General features: G+C 38.4%; 1 long non-coding RNA gene across 1 annotated transcript; it reads left to right on the forward strand.

Moving 5' to 3' along the window:
• The first annotated feature begins 1176 nt into the window (after positions 1-1176).
• On the forward strand, positions 1177-6243 carry LOC309619806. Its single transcript, XR_014239250.1, has 2 exons — positions 1177-1784; positions 1824-6243. It is a non-coding gene; the product is annotated as an uncharacterized lncRNA (long non-coding RNA).
• Positions 6244-10238: the final 3995 nt, after the last annotated feature.

The raw sequence follows: 10238 nt of genomic DNA on the forward strand, positions 1-10238 counted from the left end.
AGTACAGTTAGTCTTCAATTCCAGAGTCAGTTTGTTCCCATCTCCTTGAAGCTAGTTCTCAGAATTGTGTACGATGGAGCAGCTTATATTATGGCTACAGTCTGGTCATCAAGTAGTTAACTTCGTCCACCTGGTGTGGGTTTCAGTATCTATAAAAGAGCTCAAAGGACATGACTCAGAATATTAACTATCGCCCTTAAGGAGGAACTAACGGTTCCTGACTTTGTTTAATGACTATTATTATTTTGTCTTGTTTGACTGTTTTCCTTTGTTTCTGCATTTTCTCATTTTTCTGATTAAACTTACTCTTTGGCTGAAGTTTTTCTACAGACAAGAGGCAGCTGGGGGACATGGGGGGATCTGTACTGAGAACCCAGAGGGCCTCACTCCATTACAATTCCAGTATATGACTTAATGTACTGCCCAGTAATTTTTTGTCAAATGAATTAGTGCATCTATGAATTACTGAATTATGTGATTAGATAATTGTAATGAGTAGCCTGACTTCATTTTTGATGTTTGACTCCTGACAGCTCTCAAATCTCACCCTTCCCTCTTCTCCTTCTGCCCTGTATTTGCACAAGTTGATGGGAAGCCTGAGGGCTCCCTCCTTGGGTGCCAGTGGGAGATTCAAACCAAGCAAGCCCCTCATGCAGGGTAGCTCTCTCCCAAGCCCTACCTCCTCACCACCATGAAAACCTAGGCCATCAAGCCATGAAAAGTCATGGAGGAAACTTAAATGCGTATTGCTGAGTCTAAGAAGCCAATCTGAAAAGGCTACATCCTGTGTGATTTCGACTCTATGCCATTGTGCCAGTAGCACATTCCAAAGGGTGAAAGAGAGTGGAGGGCAGTCTGGGCAAAGCAAGCTCATTAAGTTTAGGAGATGGGTCAGAGCTGAAGGATTCTGAGGCAGCTGGTGGTTGGCAGGCAGAGGTCTGGAGTGAAGGAAGCTATACAGAGAAAAGAGCTCCAGGATCTGCATTTGGGTCTCCCTGAGCGTCTGCTACTACGGATGTGCACACGTGGAGAGTGGAACCCCTGGAAGCAGAGACGCTGGGCAGCTGTGTGATGAAGGGTTCCCGACTGCTGCAGGCTGGGAGTCATTTGATTTTCCACCAGCCAGAATGCAGGTTGCACGTAAATGTTCCTGCCAGCTTACGGCTCCAGCAGCTTACGGCTCCAGCAGCTTACGGCTCCATGAACGCAGATCCTCTGGGGTTGCCTGTCTCTCCAGAATTCAGGGTGGCGGTTTTCTTTGTGACCTCAGCTCTCTGACTGACGTAGGAAAAGACGTGGGATTTCAGTTGTCCAGCTTCTTGCTGTTGCAGGAACATGAGTGACAACCTCCAAGCTTTCAACACAATGAACTGAATCTGGAAGTTCTTAATTGCTCTTTGATCAAAAAATGTTTCCTGCAAAACACTGTTCTCTGAAAATTTGTTTTGACTCTGTTCGATTACCTATTGTGAAATCAAAGGTGTGTGTCCTTTTTTTAAGTCCTTTTTGGTTGTTCTCTTCTGACTGCTTCTAGGATCTTCTTGTCATTGTTGATTTATAATTGAACCATGATTTATCATCTGAGTGTAGATTTCCAAATTAACAAAGCAGTGCTACGAATCAGCAAAATAATAGCTATTGCTTTTTTATTGTTTTGTTGTTTTGCTTTGTTTTAGATGGGGATTTTGTTAGTTTCCAGGCTCCAGAGGAAGTGCTAGTCATTAAGAATAATGATATTTTAATGGTTGTCCTTTTGCTTTCCTTCCTCGCGCCCAGGTCTCGGAGTTCTTGTGATTACGGTGATTTAGTGTGCCTTTAGGGAGTCACCCGCCCCGCGGCATGCGGCCCTGTCAGTGTCAGCACTGGCGCCTGGCTGGGGCAGTCAGCCCCTGTCTCCTGGCGTTTAACTGCAGAATGAAGAGCCCCTGTAGACTGAGACCGGCCCTGCTGGCCAGCGAGTGTTCATTACTTCCTCCTCTCTGCCTTCCAGGGCTGTTTTGTTTCCCAGCCCCTCCAAGGTCTTTATTTCCTGCGTTTTCAATGTTGTTTCTTTGCGCTGTCCTGCCAGTAAATTATCAACTGGTTAGCTTCATCTATTCTAGTGTTTAAAGCCTAATACTGGCTGTTTAGTATCAGAGTATTGACCCATGACTATTAAGTGACGGGTGCCTCCCGGATTCTCAGAAGGGCATCTGTGCTTTCAGCCCTGCAGACTGACGGCATCCCTAAAGTGTCATGTGTTGTTCTCTTGTTAAATACAGAAAATAAGAAATACCCCTCCCCGATTCATGAGTTCCTTTTCCAGTGGGTTTCATAGGCACTTACTTGGGCCTTTTTACACTGACTCTGCTCCCCAAACTATCCAAGTGAAGCTGAAAAACTAACTGCCACCTACACAAACACTCAGCCCACTCAGTTGTCTTATTTCTGCTGAGTCTTTGTTATATGATATTTCAGATAAGACACTTGATTTCCTTAGTTTTAAGTTCCTGAAATGTCTTGTCCGCTTTGCTCCCGGCTCTACACTGTACACTTGGCCCCTCGCAAACCTGCACCGTGTTGCGGCTCAGGAAAAGCACTGCACACGCTCCATCCCCCCGCCTTGATCCCGCTCAGGAGATCCCTCTGGGCCATTCCTCGCCACCATTTTAAACTTTACAGTTTCACAGTGTCACTCCTGAGTTTACTTTGATTGTTAGAACAACAGGCCTTGTAGCTCACCGTCCTTCCTTTTGTAATCTGGGTTAGGAACCTCAGATGCCTTTGCTTTGAGACTGAGGTAGACACTGAACTGGATAACTGCCCACTGGTGCTGCCCGGTCACCACCACAGGCTGCTTTCCAGGCCTTGAACACATGCCCCACCCCTGCTTCAGCCCACCTGGACAGCAGGTAGTTACCGTGTCTGTTCAAATGTAAGTCCTAGTGTCTGACCTTTCTCCTTTTACTGAAGAATAACAGGCGTCATTAAAAACACTTTAAAAACGGAAAAGATTGGGTCATACTTTAAAAATGTAATTATCATACCATAAATGATAAAAAAACAAAATTTAACGTTTTAATATAAAAAAATAACAAGGCATTCTCTAGGAAGTGTGATTGATTCAATTACTTTGTCAATGGATAAGTGAGCCACTACTATAAACCAGCCACGGAGACAGGCTCAGGGTACAGGGAGAGGAGGAAAATAAGCTTTTCGCCCTTGAGAAACTCAGTCTCCCAGTGTAGGAGAGGACTCTCCACAGGCAGCTAAATCACAGAGTCAGTAACATTCAAACTCGGAATGGAAAAACCGCCATGAAATTCCACATCCACTTACCCTTTAAAAATACCCATTCAAAATGTAAACTTTGAAAACAAAAGCATTTCCAGAAACAGTAATTGTTCCTTAAAATAATCTATTATCATTATGAGACTAGATACTTTTTAAAATGTAGCACTGAAAGAAAACATCTTCCATTTGTATACACACACACACACACACACACACACACACACACCCCATAGTGTAATTATCCTCCTTGATACTTAATTACATTAGATCATTCCAATGTGCCATATCATAGTAAGTATTTATTGGTAAATAAAATAGAGTCGAGATTTTTTCTTTAAATTTAGCTGAATTTTTTGTTTTTGTAAGTCCCCAAGAATCTAAATTTAAGTTGTTGTGGGTATTGAAGTTGGGACTCTATGCGCTCAGTAAATCATAATAGTAAAAAAAAAAACTGATTGCACCAGAGATTGATTTTGTGGGCAACTGCCATTTTTCTCTCTGACATGTTATTTTGAGTGGCAATTCATTTTACCGTACACAAATATATGGTAGTTTTAAACTCTATGAGTCAAAATCGATTTTTATCAACCTTTTCAATATCACCTCTGTCCCAAATAAATTTTTTGAGCAACAAAGTACAAAACCCTTCAAGTAGATATGTTTAAAACAAAAATAATTTCCTTTAATTGCAAATATGTGAAGTCTACCATATTTATTTTAACCAATAACTGTAGATAGTGAAGTATCTATCTAGGGAAAAATTAAATTCCTTGGAAATTTTTCTAGGGAAAAATTAAATTCCTTGGAAATAAATGAATTGTAAATTCATTTTGAAAAAGCCCTGAATTAAATGATTTATTTATCTAGCATATTACTGTTTTTTTTTAAAAGAAAAACATGGTTTTTCTTTATATTCTTCTAGAGGTTCAATTTCTGTGAAAATATTTAGTCTATTGATGTCTACCCAATACCTTATTTCAGTATTAGTCTAAATTAAGAGAATTCTATTAATATGCTATGCATGTGACCATAAGTTAATATGTATTTTAGAACATTGATTTCAGGAAGAACTAGCATATTTAAAGGAAATTTAGAGGCAATAGAGAGTTGTATTTGGGATCATGGGCTCTGGAATCCACTGTGGATTCAAAGTCCAGCTGTATAACCATGGGCCAAGTAAGTAATCCATCCATTACTCAGCTTCTTCCTTTGTAAAATGTGCAAACTAATAGTATACTAGTTTCTGTTGTTTTGAAGGTCAAATGGGCTAATAAAAGTAACAAATGGAAAAGTACCTGCTATGTAAAACTCAATAATCATTAGGGATTTTGCCTCAAGATGGACCTTTACCTTATTTCATTATTGGAAGAAGTTCCTATTTATCAACATACATAAAGTCACTTGGTAATCATAATAATACGTGCTGCTTAAAAATATAATTGAACAATTCCTTTTAGGAATCAAATAAGGATCATTTAGAATACTGAAAATCCATTTGAAAATATATGTGGAATGCCATCTTTACCATATGACAATGGTGCTGGCATTCAATAAAAGATATTTATGAAAAAAAAACTTTAAAATCTACAGAATTGTGAACTTTCTCAGGCCACATTCTCTAGAAATACCTTCCTTCCACAGAGCACAGAATTCTTTCAGTCTGCCTAAATGCTCTGATTGTATGAAGTTCTTTACATCACCATGCACTCAATCTCTGTGAAAAATACCTGTAGAAGGACTTGTTAACACTATCAGGAGGTGAAAATTTATGAACAGTGCAAGCAACACCACAAGCATTGCCGATGGTTAAGTTAAAGTTACCAATCTATTTTGTAAATATGCTTTTGTAAACAAGGAAAATAAGCAGTGCTGGCCATGGCCAAATCCATGGCCACCTCAACCCAGTTCTCTGTCTCTACCAGGAGGACTTGAGGCATGGTGCTCTTGTGTAATGCATTCCTCACTAGAAATTACCTGTGTTTCCTTATTGAGATATACATATATATATATATATATATATATATACATACACACTAAATATAGATCTTTATTTTCTTTTCATTTTCTCTAAGACAACCAGAATTTTGTTGATTTTTCAGCATTGTTGCCTCTTCAGGAAACAGCTCACTTTTGCTCTTGGTTAACCCCCTCCTTAATATCATGAATGAGAATGGGAAACCAAATACTATTAATTTAGTACTTCCTTTTCTCTTGACTACATTATCCATGAACCCACACTGAAATGGATTTCTCTCATTGCCCTGTAAATGACTTCAATGTTATTTCTGATAGTATATCATAATCTCTTTAGCATCATTTATTTTGAAATATTATGGTGGGCATTCCTTAAAACTTTGGTACTTCAATATATACTTTCAAAGTATTTTTTTAAAATATAAAATTATCAAGTAAGCTTTATTCTAGCATCAATTTGCCTGGAAACTCCTGATTTTCTGTCAGCTATTCTCCCAGAAAAATGGTCTTTCCAATGTCCTACCCTTTAGAACTGACAACATAGAATTCATTGCTTTTATTACTGCGCTCATCCCCCACTAAATTGAATGAACTGATCAGCTACAATTTTAAAATCACTATGAAGAAGCTATAAATGTGCAGTAGGGTGGTATGTTGCATTTAGGTCCTCCTGTCTGAATTTGCTTACTTCATCCTGAGTGCGTAGCTCCTCAACTGTCCAACCAATGACTCCCATCTTTGGTCATGGGAATCCTCTCCTGGCCCCGTTTTCTTTATCATTACTTTGAACGTGAGAGCCTCTGTTCAGTATTTCTTAATCTGGCTCTGTTTCTTCTCTCCCCTCCCCCTCCGCACCCCCCTCCTCTTCCTTCTTCCTTTTTTCCTCCTCCTCCTTCTCCTTCCTCTCTTTCCTTTTTAGGATATATTGCATATTTTATTTTTCCAGTGATGTGGTTACATATACCTTCCCAGACTCTTCTCATTTTAGATAACTGGTAGCTTTACACAGTAGCTAAACTTTCGCAAGCTATCATGAGTCAAGGGCCAAGAAGTTGAATGAAAGAAAGAGAAAAAGGATTCTCTTATAATTCTAGAGGCAGTCAGGATCCTTTACAAAGAGAAACTGTAATTTTACATTTAAGACGTAATTGTTTATCTGATTTTTAGGAGTTTTAAAAAATATTACCATGAGTCTTTCTTCATCAATATAGATTTTGAAGCTAAGACATTCTAAAAACATTATGTCTTCAGAGCGAAACACAGAAAACAAGACACGTTTGGGATCTTGAGCTTCATCATGGGTTCATAGGTCATGTAACAGTGTCCAAAACTTGGGCCTAAGCTTTCTCATGTTCTGCAGCTCAGGTACTGCTGACCACTTGAGAGGGATCTATGACCTACCCTTTCTGGATGGGACACTTGTGGGAGAGAGGAGGAACAGCTAGATCATATGATGCCTCCACAAATTTGGGGTCAAGTACAGAGAAGACTTGTATAAAACTTTTTATGTGAAGCCTGGTAGAGTAGGGAATTGTGTAGAAGGAAATCTTCCTGCATAATATCAGTGTGCTTACAACAGAAGGCTTGGGACAGCCTGGTGATGTTATAGATTTGTATCAAAGGGCAAGTGACCTTGTGTACATCAGCGAAGAGGTCAGACAACAGCTGGGTCACAGCTGGGTAACCTGAGGAAGTCCAGCATTTGCGACAAGTAGAAAGAGGACGAGAGGACAGTTGGATAACTTGAACACCTCCCCAGACCCCAGAGGGATGGGTGCCAAGGATCAGAACAAGTCAGGGAAGGTTCCGTTCCAAGGGTGGCACTGGAGGAGAAAGATCATCACATACATGCCAGACACCCCCTCCCTAACAGTATCTTCATGTAGCCTTAGAAAGCGCGTGCTTGTGGGGAGTGGGCAGGAGAGAAGAAACGTTGAGGAGACGGAATATAAACCTAAAATGACCAAGAAAGCACTGAAATCACTGGATTTATTGGAAATGACTGCATCAAACATTATATAAACAGACCAAACGGGACTTGGAATAGGAATAAATTGATGGAGAAAACTAAATTTACATTATGACCACCTGATTATAGGCCCTGAAAATATACCTATGACCCTCTTTAGAAAACAGTTACTATAGTGTGTATACACACACACACATATGAAGTAGTTTATTTTGCCACTTGCCTCTGTTAAGAAATAGCTTCTGGTTTATGGACTATAAAAAGCAAAGCTGGGGAGGCTGAAAACATGTTGTATGTTCGAGTTTTCTTTCATTCTTACATTGAATGTTTTCAGTCCAGTCTGTGGAGGGGCTGGCTTTATTTTCAGAGCCCACGTTAGTTTGCTTCAGTGTAGGTTGTGCTGGGCAATTGCTAGTGCTTTATGGCTTTCCTTGTTGTTGGTCAAAATGTTTCTGATTGTTTGAAGCTTCTTCTACACAACATTTAAATATTTTGAATATTATTCCTATCGTTGAGTCTAAATATTATAAGGTCGGTTAAATTCCGCTAGCATCACATTAACTCTTCAGTTCTATATACAGATTGGGGGTTACACTGGCCCTACTCAGACATAGGAAAGATTTCTAAGAATAATAATATAAAATTAGGTAAGAAATTAGGTACAGTTTCACTGCTGTGGAATTTTCAAACTCTTGGACAGTTTCCATCCAGCTGTGCAGAAAATGATTTATTTTTAGGTTCTCTTTTTCACTCCAATGTATTCCCCCTAAACTGTGTAAAAAACTGTAATATTCATATACAACTAATTTAAACCTAAATATAATATTGCCTAACTTTATAAACTGGCAGTTGCCAGATGGTGCTTTAGCATCCACAGAAGAAAATGCTGATTTTACTGTCTTTGGAGGCCACAGAAAGTTTTGGCTCCTTTAAGAACCAGGGGAGTTCCATTAAAAAAAAAAAAAAAAAAAAAGTGTTGGAACTAATAAGCAAATTCAACAAAGTTGCTGTGCAGAATCAACATGCAAAATCACTTGTGTCTCTATACATGAACAATGAGCAATCTTTAGGGGAAATTAAGAAAACAATCCCATTTACAATAGCATCATAAAGAATAATATACTTTGGAATAAATTTAACCAAGACAGTGAAAGATCTGTGCACTAAAAAATATAAAATATTGTTGAAATAAGTTAAAGAAGACACAAATAAATGGAAAGACATCCCCTGTTCATGAATTGGAAGACTTAATATTGCTAAGATGTCATGTCTACCCAAAACAGTTTACAGAGTCAATGCAATCCCCATCAAAAATTCCAGTGATTTTTTTTTCAGAATAGAACAGTCCATCCTAAAATTCACACAGAATCTCAAATGACCCTGACTAGCCAAACGATCTTGAAAAAGAACAAAGTTGGGGGTCTCACACTTCCTGATTTCAAGACATATTACAAAGCTATAGTAATTAAAACAGTGTGGTACTGGCACAAAGAGAGACATAGACAAACGGACTAGAACAGAGAGCCCAGAAGTAAACTCATGTATATATGATCAAAGGATTTTTGAAGTGCCAGGACCACACAATGGGAAAAGGACATTCCTTCCAATAGTGTTGAGAAAACTGGATATTCATGTGCAAAAAATCAAGTTGGAACCTTACCTTACATCATGTACAAAAATTCTCTCAAAATGTAGCAAAGTGTAAATATCAGAGCAACACTTAGAAGAAATTATGAGGGAAAAGCTTTAATGTTGGTTTTAGCAACGATTTCTTGGATATGACACCTAAAGCACAGATAATGAAAGAAAAAAATATATAAGTTGGAGTTCATTCAAATTAAAAGCTTTTGTAAATCAAAGGACACTGTCAGAGTGAAAGGCAAACCCATGGGTTGGAAGAAAATATTTTCAAATCATATATCTGATAAGGGGTTATATTTGGAATATATAAATAACTCCTAAACTCAGTGGTAGCAACAACAAAACAATTTTTAAATGAGCAAAAGACTTGAATAGACATTTCTCCAAACAGGATATACAAACGGCCAATAATTATGCTCAACAAAACTATTCATTAGGGAATTTCAAATCAAAACCACAGTGAGATATGACTTCATACGCATTGAAAATCTATTATCAAAAACAAACAAACAAAAAACAGAAAACAACAAGTGTTTGTAAAGATGTGGAGAAATTGGAACCCTCTGTGTTGCTGGTAGGACTGTAAAATGGCGCTGCTGCTGTGGAAAATGGTATTGAAAGTCCACAAAAAGTTAAACATAGAATCGCCATGTGGTCCACCAATTCTGCTTCTAGGTATATACCCAAGAGAACTGAAAACAAGGGCTGGAAGAGACATGTGTGGCCCCATGTTCATAGAAGCATTATTCACAGTGTCCATCAAACAATGAATGGATAAACAGAAGGCGGTCTATACTATTAGAATATTATTATTGGAATATTATTCATTTGTATAAAGGAATATTATTTATGCTTAAAAAGAATGGCATATGCTACAACAGGGATGAACCTTGAGGACATAAATTATGCTAAGTGAAATAAGCCAGCTACAAAAGGGTAGATACTGTATGATTCCACTTGTATGAAGTCCCTACAGAAGCCAAATCCACAGAGACAGAAAGTAGACGGGTGGTTGCCAGGGGCTGGGCTGAGGATGAGGAGTGAGTGTTTAGCTAGTGTTTAGTGGGGATGGAGTATTGGTTGGGGAAGATGAGACAGTTCTGGAGATGGATGGTGGTGATGGTTGCACAAGAATGTAAATCTACATAATTCTACAGAATTGTACAGTCGAAAATGGTTAAAATGGTAAATTTTATGTTATGCATATTTTACCACAATTGAAAAAGAATCAGGGGAAATCAGTTAATGAGTAGAGTATGACAACAAAAAACTGAGATGTTTATTTGAGATCAGTAACAATGGATGAATGAACAAATTATAAGTAGTTAAAAATTATAAGGTCCTGTGTGAAAACAAAGTATGTTTTTCTCTGTCCCATAAG

Source organism: Balaenoptera borealis (genome assembly GCF_965194805.1).
Source record: "Balaenoptera borealis genome assembly, chromosome: 21".
NCBI lineage: Eukaryota > Metazoa > Chordata > Mammalia > Artiodactyla > Balaenopteridae > Balaenoptera > Balaenoptera borealis.